This window comes from Triticum dicoccoides, chromosome 5A (assembly GCF_002162155.2).
Source record: "Triticum dicoccoides isolate Atlit2015 ecotype Zavitan chromosome 5A, WEW_v2.0, whole genome shotgun sequence".
In the NCBI taxonomy this organism is placed as follows: Eukaryota; Viridiplantae; Streptophyta; class Magnoliopsida; order Poales; family Poaceae; genus Triticum; species Triticum dicoccoides.
In genome coordinates, this window is record NC_041388.1 from 588,782,514 (window position 1) to 588,798,238 (window position 15,725).

A 15,725-nucleotide genomic window follows, 5' to 3' on the forward strand; every position below is an offset into this window, starting at 1 on the left:
TTTTGCCCGTTTGCCTTTTTCTCGCTTGCTTGTCGTCATGGCTAGTCTCATATCTTCTCTGTTACCTCTCGAGAATGAAGTTCTAAATGTTAAACAAAGGGAGGGAGAAAATCTAAAAGATGCTTGGTATAGAATTTGCAATGCTCAAAATAGATCTACCAGGAAGCAATCTACTTCAGTTCTTCTCCGCAATTTTTATGTAGGTGCTAGTCCTTGGTATAGATATATCCTTGATACCATTACCGGAGGGATTTTCTTGGGTAGCCATACTTTTGATTCTTATAATGCTATGATAGATTTATTTGGCTCACCACCTCTTTTGGTTAATGGAACTATGTTAACTCTTGAGCATGTTATGCAAAGACTTGAACTTATTGAAAATAAAGTTGCTACCATTGAATTAATTGAAAATCTAGATAAAAAGATCCACAATCAAATTACCCAATATGGATCTAGGGTAGGAATGACTTTGAAAAATATTAAGGAAAAGGAACCCATAGTTAATGAGAAAATAAATCTAGATTCCACTAGAATCGATAAACTTGAGGGTATCATTACGAACTTGGGAACCGCTTTTTCTTTCGTAAAGAATACTCCAAGTCCTCCTACTAAAATTGCCAAGCTTATGTATGTTCCTAAAAATAAGGGTGAATCCTCTAGTAAGGAAACTGTGGATCTTAAATCTATAAGTATTCATCCCAATCTTTTTGCTATCATTAAGGAACCAATTGCTACAAATGAATTTTTCGACCTTGTGCCTAAGAGTTTGATAATTACTAGAAAGAAAGAAATTCCAAAGGAAGATAGATGCCTCATTGAAGAATTGCCTACCAAAGATGGCAATACCTAGATCTATCCTTGTTGTTATGCAAAGCTAGGGGCGTTAAACGATAGCGCTTGTTGGGAGGCAACCCAATTTTATTTTTATTCCTTGATTTTTAATCCTGTTTAGTAATAAATAATTTATCTGGCCTCTGTTTTGGTTGTTTTTGTGTGTGTTTAATTAGTGTTTGTGCCAAGTAGAACCGTTGGGAAGACTTGGGGAAAGTCTTGTTGAACTTGCTGTAAAAAACAGAAACTTTAGTGCTCATGAGAACTGATGTCATTTTTATTTGGAGAGTGATATTTAGTTAATTCTTTTTGTATATGATTAATAGATAAATCCCCACGCCCAGCAATTTATTTTAGAATTTTTGGGGTTCCAGATATTGCGCTAGATACAGATTACTACAGACTGTTCTGTTTTTGACAGATTCTGTTTTTCGTGTGTTGTTTGCTTATTTTGATGAATCTATGGCTAGTAAAGTATTTTATAAACCATAGAGAAGTTGGAATACAGTAGGTATAACACCCATATAAATAAAGAATGAGTTCATTACAGTACCTTGAAGTGATCTTTTATTCTCTTTCGCTAACGGAGCTCACGAGATTTTCTACATTAAGTTTTGTGTTTTGAAGTTTTCAAGTTTTGGGTAAAGATTTGATGGATTATGGAACAAGGAGTGGCAAGAGCCTAAGATTGGGGATGCCCATGGCACCCCCAATATAATCCAAGGACACCAAAAATTCAAAGCTTGGGGATGCCCCGGAAGGCATCCCCTCTTTCGTCTACTTCCATCGGTAATTTTATTGGAGCTATATTTTTATTCACCACATGATATGTGTTTTGCTTGGAGCGTCTTGTGTTATTTGTGTCTTTGTTTGTTAGTGTGCCACAATAATCCTTGCTGTACACACCTTTTGAGAGAGCCATACATAATTTGGAATTTGATAGAATACTCTATGTGCTTCACTTATATCTTTTGAGCTTTATAGTTTTGCTCTATGTGCTTCACTTATATCTTTTGAGCTTTATAGTTTAGATCTAGTGCTTCACTTATATATTTTAGAGCACGGTGGTGGATTTGTTTTATAGAAACTATTGATCTCTCATGCTTCACTTAGATTATTTTGAGAGTCTTTAATAGCATGGAAATTTGCTTAATAATAATATGCTTGGTATTCAAGATTTGTAGAACTTTCTTTTGAGTGCCTTGAATACTAAGAAAAATTGATGCTTGATAATTGTTTTGAGATATGAAGATGGTGATATTAGAGTCATGCTAGTTGATTAGTTGTGAATTTGAGAAATACTTGTGTTAAAGTTTGTGATTCTCGTAGCATGCACGTATGGTGAACCGTTATGTGATGAAGTCGGAGCATGATTTATTTATTTATTGTCTTCCTTATGAGTGGCGGTCGGGGACGAGCGATGGTCTTTTCCTACCAATCTATCCCCCTAGAGGCATGCGCGTAATACTTTGCTTTGATAACTTCTAGATTTTGCAATAAGTATATGAGTTCTTTATGACTAATGTTGAGTCCATGGATTATACACACTTTCCTTCCTTCCACCATTACTAGCCTCTCTAATACCGCGCACCTTTCGCCGGTACCATACACCCACCATACACCTTCCTCAAAACAGCCACCATACCTACCTATCATGGCATTTCCATAGCCATTCCGAGATATATTGCCATGCAACTTTCCATTGTTCCGTTTATTATGACATGCTCCATCATTTTCATATTGCTAGCATGATCATGTAGTTGACATCGTATTTGTGGCAAAGCCACCGTTCATAATTCTTTCATACACGTCACTCTTGATTCATTGCATATCCCGGTACACCGTCGGAGGCATTCATATAGAGTCATATTTTGTTCTAAGTATTGAGTTGTAATTGTTGAGTTGTAAGAAAAATAAAAAGTGTGATGATCATCATTTTTAGAGCATTGTCCCAAGTGAGGAAAGGATGATGGAGACTATGATTCCCCCACAAGTCCGGATGAGACTCCGCACGATTTTTTTTTAAAAAGAGACCATAAAAAAGCCCAAATAAAGAAATGAGAGAAAAAGAGAGAAGGGACAATGTTACTATACTTTTACCACACTTGTGCTTCAAAGTAGCACCATGATCTTCATGATAGAGAGTCTCTCATTTCGTCACTTTCATATACTAGTGGGAATTTTTCATTATAGAACTTGGCTTGTATATTCCAATGATGGGCTTCCTCAAAATGCCCTAGGTCTTCGTGAGCAAGCGAGTTGGATGCACACCCACTTAGTTTCTTTTGTTGAGATTTCATATACTTATAGCTCTAGTGCATCCGTTGCATGGCAATACATACTCACTCACATTGATATCTATTGATGGGCATCTCCATAGCTCGTTGATACGCCTAGTTGATGTGAGACTATCTTCCCCTCCTTTTGTATTCTCCACAACCACCATTCTATTCCACATATAGTGCTGTATCCATGGCTCACGCTCATGTATTGCATGAAGATCGAAAAAGTTTTGAAAATTTCAAAAGTATGAAACAATTGCTTGGCTTGTCATCGGGGTTGTGCATGATTTAAATACTTTGTGTGGTGAAGATAGAGCAGAGCCAGACTATATGATTTTGTAGGGATAGCTTCCTTTGGCCATGTTATTTTGAGAAGACATAATTGCTTTCTTAGTATGCTTGAAGTATTATTATTTTCATGTCAACATGAACTTTTGTCTTGAATCTTTTGGATCTGAATATTCATACCACAATTAAGAAGATTTACATTGAAATTATGCCAAGAAGCACTCTGCATTAAAAATTCTCTTTTTATCATTTACCTACTAGAGGACGAGCAGGAATTAAGCTTGGGGATGCTTGATACGTCTCCAACTTATCTATAATTTTTTATTGCTCCATGCTATATTATCTACTGTTTTGGACTATATTGGGCTTTATTTTCCACTTTTATATTATTTTTTGGGACTAACCTATTAACCGGAGGCCCAGCCCAGAATTGTTGTTTTTTGCCTATTTCAGTGTTTCGGAGAAACAGAATATCAAATGGAGTCCAAACGGAATGAAACTGTAACGCCCTCGATGCGGCTATATCTCCCACGTGTTGAAGCACGACTTAGAGGCATAACCGCATTGAAAGCAATGTCGCAAGTGAGGTAATCTTCACACAAACCCATGTAATACATAAGGGAAAAGAGATACATAGTTGGCTTACAATCGCCACTTCACACAATACATGAATAACATTACATCATCCAGATACAAACAAGGTCTGACTACGGAACCAAAATAAAAGAAGAACCCCAAATGCGACACGGTCCCCGATCGACCCCAACTGGGCTCCACTACTGATCAACTAGAACGAAACAACACAAAGGACAAGATCTTCATCGAGCTCCTCCTTGAGCTTGGTTGCGTCGACTGCACGGACTCATCGGCACCTGCAAGCTGGTTTTGGAAGTATCTGTGAGCCATGGGGACTCAGCAATCTCGCACCCTCGTGATCAAGACTATTTAAGCTTATGGGTAAGGTAAAGGTATGAGATGGAGCTGCAGCAAGCGACTAGCATATATGGTGGCTAACATACGCAAAAGAGAGCAAGAAGAGAAGGCAAAGCATGGTCGAGAAACTATGATCAAGAAGTGATCCTAGAACAACCTACGTTAAGCATAACTCCAACACCGTGTTCACTTCCTGGACTCCGCCGAGAAGAGACCATCACGGTTACACACGCGGTTGATGCATTTTAATTAAGGTCAACTTCAGGTTTTCTACAACCGGACGTTAACAAATTCCCATCTGCCCATAACCGCGGGCACGACTTTCGAAAGTTCAAATCCCTGCAAGGGTGTCCCAACTTAGCCCATCACAAGCTCTCACGGTCAACGAAGGAATAGACCTCCTCCCGAGACATTCCGATCAGACTCGTTATCCCGGTTCTACAAGACATTTTGACAGGGTAAAACTAAACCAGCAACACCGCCCGAATGTGCCGACAAATCCCGATAGGAGCTGCGCATATCTCTTTCTCAGGGCACACTCAGATGAGCCAGACGTCGGGTAGGCCAGCCCAGAGTTGCCCCTGGTAGCCCCGGACATCGCTCAGTTGGACCAACACTCGGAGGAGCACTGGCCTAGGGGGGTTAAAATAATGATGACCCTCAGGAGCGTGACTCCCAAGGAAAATAAAAGGCTATGTGGCAAATGGTAAAACCAATGTTGGGCATTGCTGGAAGAGCTTTACTTAAGGCGAAGTGTCAAGGGGTTCCCATAATAGCCCAACCGCGTAAGGAACGCAAAATCCAGGAACATAACACCGATATGACGGAAACTAGGGCGGCAAGAGTGGAACAAAACACCAGGCATAAGGCCGAGCCTTCCACCCATTACCAAGTATATAGATGCAATAATTAAATAAGATATATTGTGATATCCCAACAAGTAAAGATGTTCCAACAAGGAACAACATCTCCATGTTCCAACAAGGAACAAACTTCAATCTTCACCTGCAAATAACAACGCAATAAGAGGGGCTGAGCAAAGCGGTGACATAGCCAATCAACGGTTTGCTAGGACATGGTGGGTTAGAGGTTTGACATGGCAATTTGGGAGGCTTTAAAGCAAGTGGTAGGCATCATAGCATAGGCATAGCAAAAGAGCGGGCATCTAGCAAAGCAAAGATAGTAGTGATTTCGAGGGTATGATCATCTTGCCTGAAATCCCGCAAGGAAGAAGAACGAGTCCATGAAGAAGACAAATGGGCGTAGTCAAACGGGTCCTCACAAACGCGACGTTATCGGTACCAACCCGAAGAAGCAACACCGGAAAGGAGCAAACAACATAGTAAACAACCAACACATCAACATGGCATCATGCACAATCAAGTATGATGCATGTCCGGTTTAATGAAGCATGGCATGGCAAAGTGCACAAGCAATTCTACAAATTAAGTGGAGCTCATTATGCAACAGAGTTACATATTGACGGAACACCACATTCAAGTTATTTAGTTCTCTCTCGTTTAGGTACCCAACAAGCTTAAATGTTGTTAGCATGACAAGAGGTGAAGCATGATGAAACTATCTAATTTAGGCAAGTTTAAATGACGCCGGAACAACAAAACAACAAGTCCGGAAACTCATATGCATATATTAGGTTTGGTACTGTTCTGCCCTAAACATAATTTTAGAGTTGTTAAGCATGCAAAATAAGGCCACCATGTTAAACTAGGCAAAATTCTACCCCATTTACATATAAATTTTATTAAATTCGGAGTTACGGTTATTTAGTTATGAAATAAATCATTTTAGCAAGTTATTTAAGCAAATTTAAACAAACAGCATTTTAAACATGTTAAACATGGATGAAAGTTGGATATTATTAAACTAGACAAGATTCTAGACATATTACATATAGAGATCATTTTAATCCGGTGCACGATTAATTAGTTATTAAATGCATGAACTTGAAGGGCTTTTCTGCAATTCTGTCAACTCTGGATAATTAGCAAATTCGCAGGACCCGAAAAAAAACATATCGGGCCGAATTAGAGCTACAGGCCGAAACAGGACATGGGCGCTTGGGGTTTCTCACCATGGGCCAAGCCCAGTTCGGTGGGGAGGAGGATGGGTAGGCCACGAAGGGGCGCGCTGGGCCTTGGCACGGAGGAGGCCGACCCACGGTTGCAGCCCATGTGAACAGCCGAATTGGTCAAAAGGCGAAGGGGCGGGCGAGCTGTTGCTGCTCGTTTCTGAAGAACAGAACCAACATTAGGTTCAGGGCGACGGACGGCGAGAATGGCTGCCGGCGATGTGGGACTTGGGCGCGATGTCTTGGGGCTCTGGCAATGACGGGGATGGTCGGGACCCGACGGATCCGAGGAGGTGCGGTGGTGGTGCTCCATGAGGAAGCCCATGGCGGCGGACGCGGTTGACCCGCGACGATGCTTGCAAGACGAGGGAGGCAAGCGCGCGCGTGTGATCGAAGCAGTGGCTAGGACGTGACACCGGCGGTCGGACGGAACCCGAGGCGTCAGATCACCGCGGAGACGAGGTGGCCGGAGTTGGAGCTCCGTGGCGGCAGTGGCTCTACAGAAACGGCGGCGTTGCAACACAAATCAGAGAGAGATGAGATGAGGGGACCGGAGGAAGGAGAGAAAGGGAATCAGGGCTGCGCTCAACGGAGACGGCGACGGTGGAGATGCTCGGGTCCCTCCTGGTCCAGATCGAGTGAGGCAGGAGGACTCGGGCTGCAGCCATGGCGCTGGACCCGATCCTGCTGCAGTGGTCGACGAGGAAGACGGGACGTGGTTCAGGCGGTTGGGTTCACCGGAGCTCGGACGGTTGACACGAGGTGAGATCCGGGTCCGGGGGTTTCGTTCCCGGCGCCGGAATGGAGGCGGGGTGCAGCGGCAAGGTGAGGAGGGCTCGGGCGCTGCGCTGTTGCTGCGGGCTCGAGGAGAAAGCAGAGGAGGAGCTCATCTCTTTTGGGCTTGATCGAGGCAAGGAGGAGGATTTGGTGGGGATCGGGATGGCTGGGAAGGATTGGTCCGGTGGGGAAACACGAGGGGGGGATTTTTGGACTTGGAGAGATCCCGAGGTGGGAGATAGTGCGGCGACGGTTGCAGGGACAAATCCCCTAGATTTTAGGGTTGGCTTGATTGGGTAGGTGGTGGACTATATATATATATGGATAATCGGATTAGGTTTGGACCCTCCAATCAAAATCAGACGGTCTCGGATAAATAGGTTAGGGAGCCCAATTAAAAAAATGTAGACGTTTTGTAGATGTTCAGGGATGATCCGGACACAACGGTGGCGCCAGTCCGGGTCGGGTTAGGGACAACTTTCGGACGCGCGCGAGGGGGGCTGCGGGCTGACGAGAGAGGATGGGTTGGACCTGGCGGTAGGTAGTGAGCTATGTAGACGGTCTCGGGCTGAGAGAAGAGAAGAGAGGGAGGCCCGGCAACAGTTTTTGGAGGCCAAAAACGTCCGACGTTAGACCGGCTATACTGCCGCTATAGTTATCCGTTGGGCATCAAACGATCTCCGAATGCGATGAAACTTGATAGGCGGTCTATCTACACTATAATAAGACCACACGTCAAATCTCATCTCATTCCGAGAACATTTTCCCGCCACTTAAAAAATAATATTTCGGACATGCCGCGGGCGCGTGCAAGTGTGTCTGGGTTCAGAACGGACAACGGAGAGAACGAGGGGACCGGGACGGATGCAAGTTTTAAAACATGATGATGCAATGCACATGATGACATGATGAAATGCAACACGCAAGCAAATGACCTGGCAACAGCAGCGAATAACTCGAAGACACCTGGCACAACGGTCTCGGGGCGTCACAACACTCCACCACTACGAGAGGATCTCGTCCCGAGATCTAGAATGGCACCGGAGGGCAAACGGAAGAGAATCAGGAGAGGTAAAACTAAGTTGCTTCTTTGACAATTGAGTGAAACCAAAGAACCTTGTGAGGTTGTACACATTGAAAGAAAGAATACAACGGAGATGAACAAAGTTGAAAACACTCCGTTTGAGAAGAGTAACGAGGAAGAACAAATTCGGGCAGCACTCCGATTAAAAACAAGATAGAGAGGGAAAGAATGGTATAATTTGGGCAGCACTTCGACTGAAAATGGAAGGAAACGAACATGACCTTGACAACCAAGATGATGGGTTGAAGAGAGCAACATCACAAAGCCTCCGGAACAAAAGTAAGAATGGAATGGGATGAATGAAGGGAAACAAGATCTTGAGGGAGCACGCTTACAACAAATGCTAGAACGGAGTTGTTGGAAAACCAACAACGAAAAGAATAAGCTTGATATGGTCTTATGGAATACATCTCAAAATTATGAGGTGACAACCTTCCACTCACGGGAAAAAGAATTGGATTGATAAGAACAAGGAGACGAGGAAGTATTTCACCGGGAGGATAAAGAAGAACTAGGGTCATTATAAGCACCATAAATAGCCACAATCCTTCGGGAAGGCTTTAGGTGAAATATCACCCCAGATGACTCCAATGACAAGATTGATGGATTTAAAATATCTCATTCTTGACAACTTGTGAATCATGAAACATGAACTCAAATTATCAAGAATGACATAATACCACCTCAAAAGATTAGATAGGAAGAACTGCACTCCGGATTACAAGATGAAGAATGCTTGAACTCCTCTGAAAAGAATCTCAATGAACACTTCGAGAAGGAATTAAATCCTTTATGAACCGTCATGTAGAGCCTCCATGAAGAACTCCGGTAAACAAAAGAATGGTCAAACGAAAGTAAAGAGAAGTTAAAAAAACAAGCGAAGCCTTGCGATGATTTAGATGAATCTCCGTGGTGATATAATTGAAATAACTTGGAACTCCGGGGAAGAAAAGATAAGATGAACAATTGAGATCAAGAATCTTGATGAACCTCCATAAGAATTGAAAATGAACGAAGAGAAGATAAAGAAACACCGGGAAGAATTAAGCAAATGAACGAAGACGCTTGAGAGAATTTAGATACATGAGAGCGAAGAGATCACGAGCTGATTAGAGATCACTTGATGCACCGGTAAAATTGGAGAATGATAACTAAAAGATGAGAATGAATAATCCCGAAATAATGGCCTTCAGAGAATCAAACTGAAAAGACTCCTGAATTTGCACCGGATGGATAAAAGAATTCTCACGATCAAAACAATTATGAGAGGATGGCCTCGAACTACAACCATGAATCTCTGAGAGAGCGGATAAGATATGGAGGAAAAACTCTTCTTCGGTCATCAAAATCTGAGAATGACGACGAGAAACACCACCAAGAATTATTTAGGCACTCCGGAATGAAGAATGGAAAAGGTTGAGCCAACGATGAAAATAGTGTGAAAGATCTTGGAGAAGGCATTTGACTGATGATAACTCATTCTTACGTCAAACTTCAAAAAGAATTTAGGATAGCTCCGGGAAAATAGAAGAGTCAGGTAAGATCCTGGGAAAAGACCTGTGGGTTAGGGCCCACTCAAAAGAAACACTGTTGAACGATTACTTGAAAAGGAGAATGCACCGGTTGAATAAAAAGGCTTGAATGATATAACATCCTCGAAATAGCTTGAATGAAAGAAGAGTGGAAACATGAATCTTCGAGATATCTTTAGCACTCCGGAACAATAAATAGCGAGAAGTGGAATGATAAAGAGGTGCACCAGTAAGAAAAGGCATTGAAATGAGGAAAGGGGTAAGATCAACAAAGCTTGACTTGGTTCCACCAGAGATGAAAAGAATGGAGAATGATGAACTTGAGGTTCCATTAGTATCTTCTTGAGAATCACCGGATAAGAACATTGAAGGAAAAAGATGGAGAGACTTCACATCAATAAGATGGATACTCGATTAAGAAATCTGAGTCCTTGAAGAAAACAAGGGAGGGGGGCAGGAAAACAAAGGCAACTTGGGAAGGATGAAACAAACACCATTGAGAAGAACTGATAATTGATCTTACTGATGTTGAAATGATTTGATCCACTTGAAGAGAAACACGCCGGTGAAAAAGGATTGACAAAACAATCGCGATTATCATGAAGGATTGGTATTCACATCGGAGTATGAGAACACCATTTGGGAAAGGTATGGAATCAACACTTGACTTCGAAGCAACTCGAATACCACAACTCAAAAACAAAACAAAGGATTGGCTTGCAGAATAAGCCGGAACAAACATATGATCGAGATTTCGTCCGAAGTTTTCGTGGTGGGGCCTACACGGGATCGATCGTATAGCACCATCATGTACAAGGCAGTGCACATAACATACGAAGCATCCCCGAGTCGGCATAGCCAAGGACTCTTTAAGACACAACGAGACCACTGTAAAACCAACCGTGAATAGGCGGACCACTAGACGTTGAACCCCAATTTCATATCATACATCTGTCGGAAAGATATCCTAAGAGCTACTTGAATTCCCACCTATGAAACTCCCGAACCTTTCCGGTTATGCAATCAGGTGTTGGGGATACAGGGGAAGCATAATATCTCACCCAAACTAGCAAATCCTACATCCAGCTGTATCCATCCTTCAACACATAACCAAGAAACCTTCGGAAATCATCTACCTCAACCTTCGAAAAGCATCTGTTATACAAGCTATGGCAATACTCCCGAACTCCCGCCCCAGTACTGGGTGGCGTCGAGGTTATCTCACCAACAACTGCATAAAAGAGATTTTCGATGTCGGCGAAACTAAACTCAGGTATTCCAGAACTGCAACGATAAAATTATGACGACAACACCTCGGAGCTCAACTCCCCGGGACACTGCCACAAAACCCCTGACAGGAGGCACCAAGACAATGTTCTCGTCACAAAACCATCGGAACGATTCCAAGATACCCGCGTGATCCTAAATTTTTTTAGTGAAATTTGAGAAGAGAAGAGTGAAAACTCTACGTCAGGATGCCCTACCAGAGCGATGAGGAGACTGGGGAGTAAAAGAATTCCTAAACTCTCTGATATATAATTCCTACTTGACTCAAAACATTTTTCTAGACTCAACAACAGCTGCTAAAAACGATCAAGCAGTGGGGGCTCCTAAGGTCGGGGAAGGCTCTGATTACCAACTTGTAACACCCTCGATGCGGCTATATCTCCCACGTGTCGAAGCACGACTTAGAGGCATAACCGCATTGAAAGCAATGTCGTAAGTGAGGTAATCTTCACACAAACACATGTAATACATAAGGGAAAAGAGATACATAGTTGGCTTACAATCGCCACTTCACACAATACATGAATAAAACACTACATCATCCAGATAAAAACAAGGTCCGACTACGGAACCAAAATAAAAGAAGAACCCCAAATGCGACACGGTCCCCGATCGACCCCAACTGGGCTCCACTATTGATCAACTAGAACGAAACAACACAAAGGACAAGATCTTCATCGAGCTCCTCCTTGAGCTTGGTTGCGTCGACTGCACGGACTCATCGGCACCTGCAAGCTGGTTTTGGAAGTATCTGTGAGCCACGGGGACTCAGCAATCTCGCACCCTCGCGATCAAGACTATTTAAGCTTATGGGTAAGGTAAAGGTATGAGATGGAGCTGCAGCAAGCGACTAGCATATATGGTGGCTAACATACGCAAAAGAGAGCGAGAAGAGAAGGCAAAGCACGGTCGAGAAACTATGATCAAGAAGTGATCCTAGAACAACCTACGTCAAGCATAACTCCAACACCGTGTTCACTTCCCGGACTCCGCCGAGAAGAGACCATCACGGTTACACACGCGGTTGATGCATTTTAATTAAGGTCAACTTAAGGTTTTCTACAACCGGACGTTAACAAATTCCCATCTGCCCATAACCGCGGGCTCGGCTTTCGAAAGTTCAAATCCCTGCAGGGGTGTCCCAACTTAGCCCATCACAAGCTCTCACGGTCAACGAAGGAATAGACCTCCTCCCGAGACATTCCGATCAGACTCGATATCCCGGTTCTACAAGACATTTCGACGGGGTAAAACTAAACCAGCAACACCGCCAGAATGTGCCGACAAATCCCGATAGGAGCTGCACATATCTCTTTCTCAGGGCACACTCAGATGAGCCAGACGTCGGGTAGGCCAGCCCAGAGTTGCCCCTGGTAGCCCCGGACATCGCTTAGTTGGACCAACACTCGGAGGAGCACTGGCCCGGGGGGGTTAAAATAATGATGACCCTCAGGAGCACGACTCCCAAGGAAAATAAAAGGCTAGGTGGCAAATGGTAAAACCAATGTTGGGCATTGCTGGAAGAGCTTTACTTAAGGCGAACTGTCAAGGGGTTCCCATAATAGCCCAACCGCGTAAGGAACGCAAAATCCGGGAACATAACACCGATATGGCGGAAACTAGGGCGGCAAGAGTGGAACAAAACACCAGGCATAAGGCCGAGCCTTCCACCCTTTACCAAGTTTATAGATGCATTAATTAAATAAGATATGATATCCCAACAAGTAAACATGTTCCAACAAGGAACAACATCTCCATGTTCCAACAAGGAACAAACTTCAATCTTCACCTGCAACTAACAATGCTATAAGAGGGGCTGAGCAAAGCGATAACATAGCCAATCAACGATTTGCTAGGACATGGTGGGTTAGAGGTTTGACATGGCAATTTGGGAGGCTTTAAAGCAAGTGGTAGGCATCGTAGCATAGGCATAGCAAAAGAGCGAGCATCTAGCAAAGCAAAGATAGTAGTGATTTTGATGGTATGATCATCTTGCCTGAAATCCCGCAAGGAAGAAGAACGAGTCCATGAAGAAGACAAATGGGCGTAGTCAAACGGGTCCTCACAAACGCGACGTTATCGGAACCAACCCGAAGAAGCAACACCGGAAAGGAGCAAACAACATAGTAAACAACCAACACATCAACATGGCATGATGCACAATCAAGTATGATGCATGTCCGGTTTAATGAAGCATGGCATGGCAAAGTGCACAAGCAATTCTACAAATTAAGTGGAGCTCGTTATGCAACGGAGTTACATATTGACGGAACACCACATTCAAGTTATTTAGTTCTCTCTCGTTTAGGTACCCAACAAGCTTAAATGTTGTTAGCATGGCAAGAGGTGAAGCATGATGAAACTATCTAATCTAGGCAAGTTTAAATGAGGCCGGAACAACAAAACAACAAGTCCGGAAACTCCTCATATGCATATATTAGGTTTGGTACTGTTCTGCCCTAAATATAATTTTAGAGTTGTTAAGCATGCAAAATAAGTCCATCATGTTAAACTAGGAAAAATTCTACCCCATTTACATATAAAGTTTATTAAATTCGGAGTTATGGTTATTTAGTTATGAAATAAATCATTTTATCAAGTTATTTAAGCAAATTTAAACAAACAGCATTTTAAACATGTTAAACATGGATGAAAGTTGGATATTATTAAACTAGACAAGATTCTAGACATATTACATATAGATATCATTTTAATCCGGTGCACGGTTAATTAGTTATTAAATGCATGAACTTGAAGGGCTTTTCTGCAATTCTGTCAACTCTGGATTATTAGCAAATTCGCAGGACCAGAAAAAAACATATCGGGCCGAATTAGAGCTACATGCCGAAACAGGACATGGGCGCTGGGGGTTTCTCACCATGGGCCAAGCCCAGTTCAGTGGGGAGGAGGATGGGTAGGCCACGAAGGGGCACGCTGGGCCTTCGTGCGGAAAGAGGCCGACCCGCAGTTACAGCCCATGTGATCAGCCCAATCGGTCAACAGGCGAAGGGGCGGGTGAGCTGTTGCTGCTCGTTTCTGAAGAACAGAACCAACATCAGGTTCAGAGCGACGGACGGCGAGAACGGCTGCCGGCGACGTGGGACTTGGGCGCGATGTCTTGGGGCTCCGGCAACGACGGGGATGGTCGGGACCCGACAGATCCGAGGAGGTGCGGTGGTGGTGCTCCATGAGGAAGCCCATGGCGGCGGACGCGGTTGACCCGCGACGACGCATGTGAGACGAGGGAGGCAGGCGCGCGTGTGTGATAGAAGCAGAGGCTAGGAGGGGACGCCGGCGGTCGGACGGAACCCGAGGCGTCAGATCACCGCGGAGACGAGGTGGCCGGAGTTGGAGCTCGTGGCGGCAGTGGCTCTGCAGAAACGGCGGCGTTGCAACACAAATCAGAGAGAGATGAGATGAGGGGACCGGAGGAAGGAGAGAAAGGGAATCAGGGCTGCGCTCAACTGAGACGGCGACGGTGGAGATGCTCGGGTCCCTCCTGGTCCAGATCGAGCGAGGCAGGAGGACTCGGGCTGCAGCCATGGCGCTGGACCCGATCCTGCTGCAGTGGTCGACGAGGAAGACGGGACGTGGTTCAGGCGGTTGGGTTCACCGGAGCTCGGACGGTTGACACGACGGTGAGATCCGGGCGCGGGGGTTTCGTTCCCGGCGCCGGAATGGAGGCGGGGTGCAGCGGCAAGGTGAGGAGCGCTCGGGCGCTCCGCTGTTGCTGCGGGCTCGAGGAGAAAGCAGAGGAGGAGCTCCTCTCTTTTGGGCTTGATCGAGGCAAGGAGGAGGATTTGGTGGGGATCGGGATGGCTGGGAAGGATTGGTTTGGTGGGGAAAAACAAGGGGGGGATTTTTGGACTTGGAGAGATCCCGAGGTGGGAGATAGTGTGGCGGCGGTGACAGGGACAAATCCCCTAGATTTTAGGGTTGGCTTGATTGGGTAGGTGCTGGACTATATATATAGGGATAATCGGATTAGGTTTGGACCCTCCGATCAAAATCATACGGTCTCGGATAAATAGGTTAGGGAGCCCAATTAAGAAAATGGAGACGTTTTGTAGATGTTCGGGGATAATCCGGACACAACGGTGGCGCCAGTCCGGGTCGGGTTAGGGACAACTTTCGGACGCGCGCGAGGGGGGCTGCGGGCTGACGAGAGAGGTTGGGTTGGACCTGGCGGTAGGTAGTGAGCTGTGTAGACGGTCTCGAGCTGAGAGAAGAGAAGAGAGGGAGGCCCGACAACAGTTTTCGGAGGCCGAAAACGTCCGACGTTAGATCGGCTATACTGCCGCTATAGTTATCCGTTGGGGCATCAAACGATCTCCGAATGCGATGAAACTTGATAGGCGGTCTATCTACACTATAATAAGACCACACGTCAAATCTCATCTCATTCCGAGAACATTTTCCCGCCACTTAAAAAAAAATATTTCGGACATGCCGCGGGCGCGTGCAAGTGTGTCTGGGTTCAGAACGGACAACGGAGAGAACGAGGGGACCGGGACGGATGCAAGTTTTAAAACATGATGATGCAATGCACATGATGACATGATGAAATGCAACACGCAAGCAAATGACCTGGCAACAGCAGCGAATAACTCGAAGACACCTGG

The 15,725-nt window shown here is 44.6% G+C and overlaps 1 long non-coding RNA gene across 1 annotated transcript; it reads right to left on the reverse strand.

Moving 5' to 3' along the window:
- Positions 1 to 13,873: 13,873 nt before the first annotated feature.
- Positions 13,874 to 15,018, reverse strand: LOC119297983. Its single transcript, XR_005145780.1, has 2 exons — positions 14,569 to 15,018; positions 13,874 to 14,475 (listed from the first exon to the last, which is right to left on the reverse strand). It is a non-coding gene; the product is annotated as an uncharacterized LOC119297983 (long non-coding RNA).
- Positions 15,019 to 15,725: the final 707 nt, after the last annotated feature.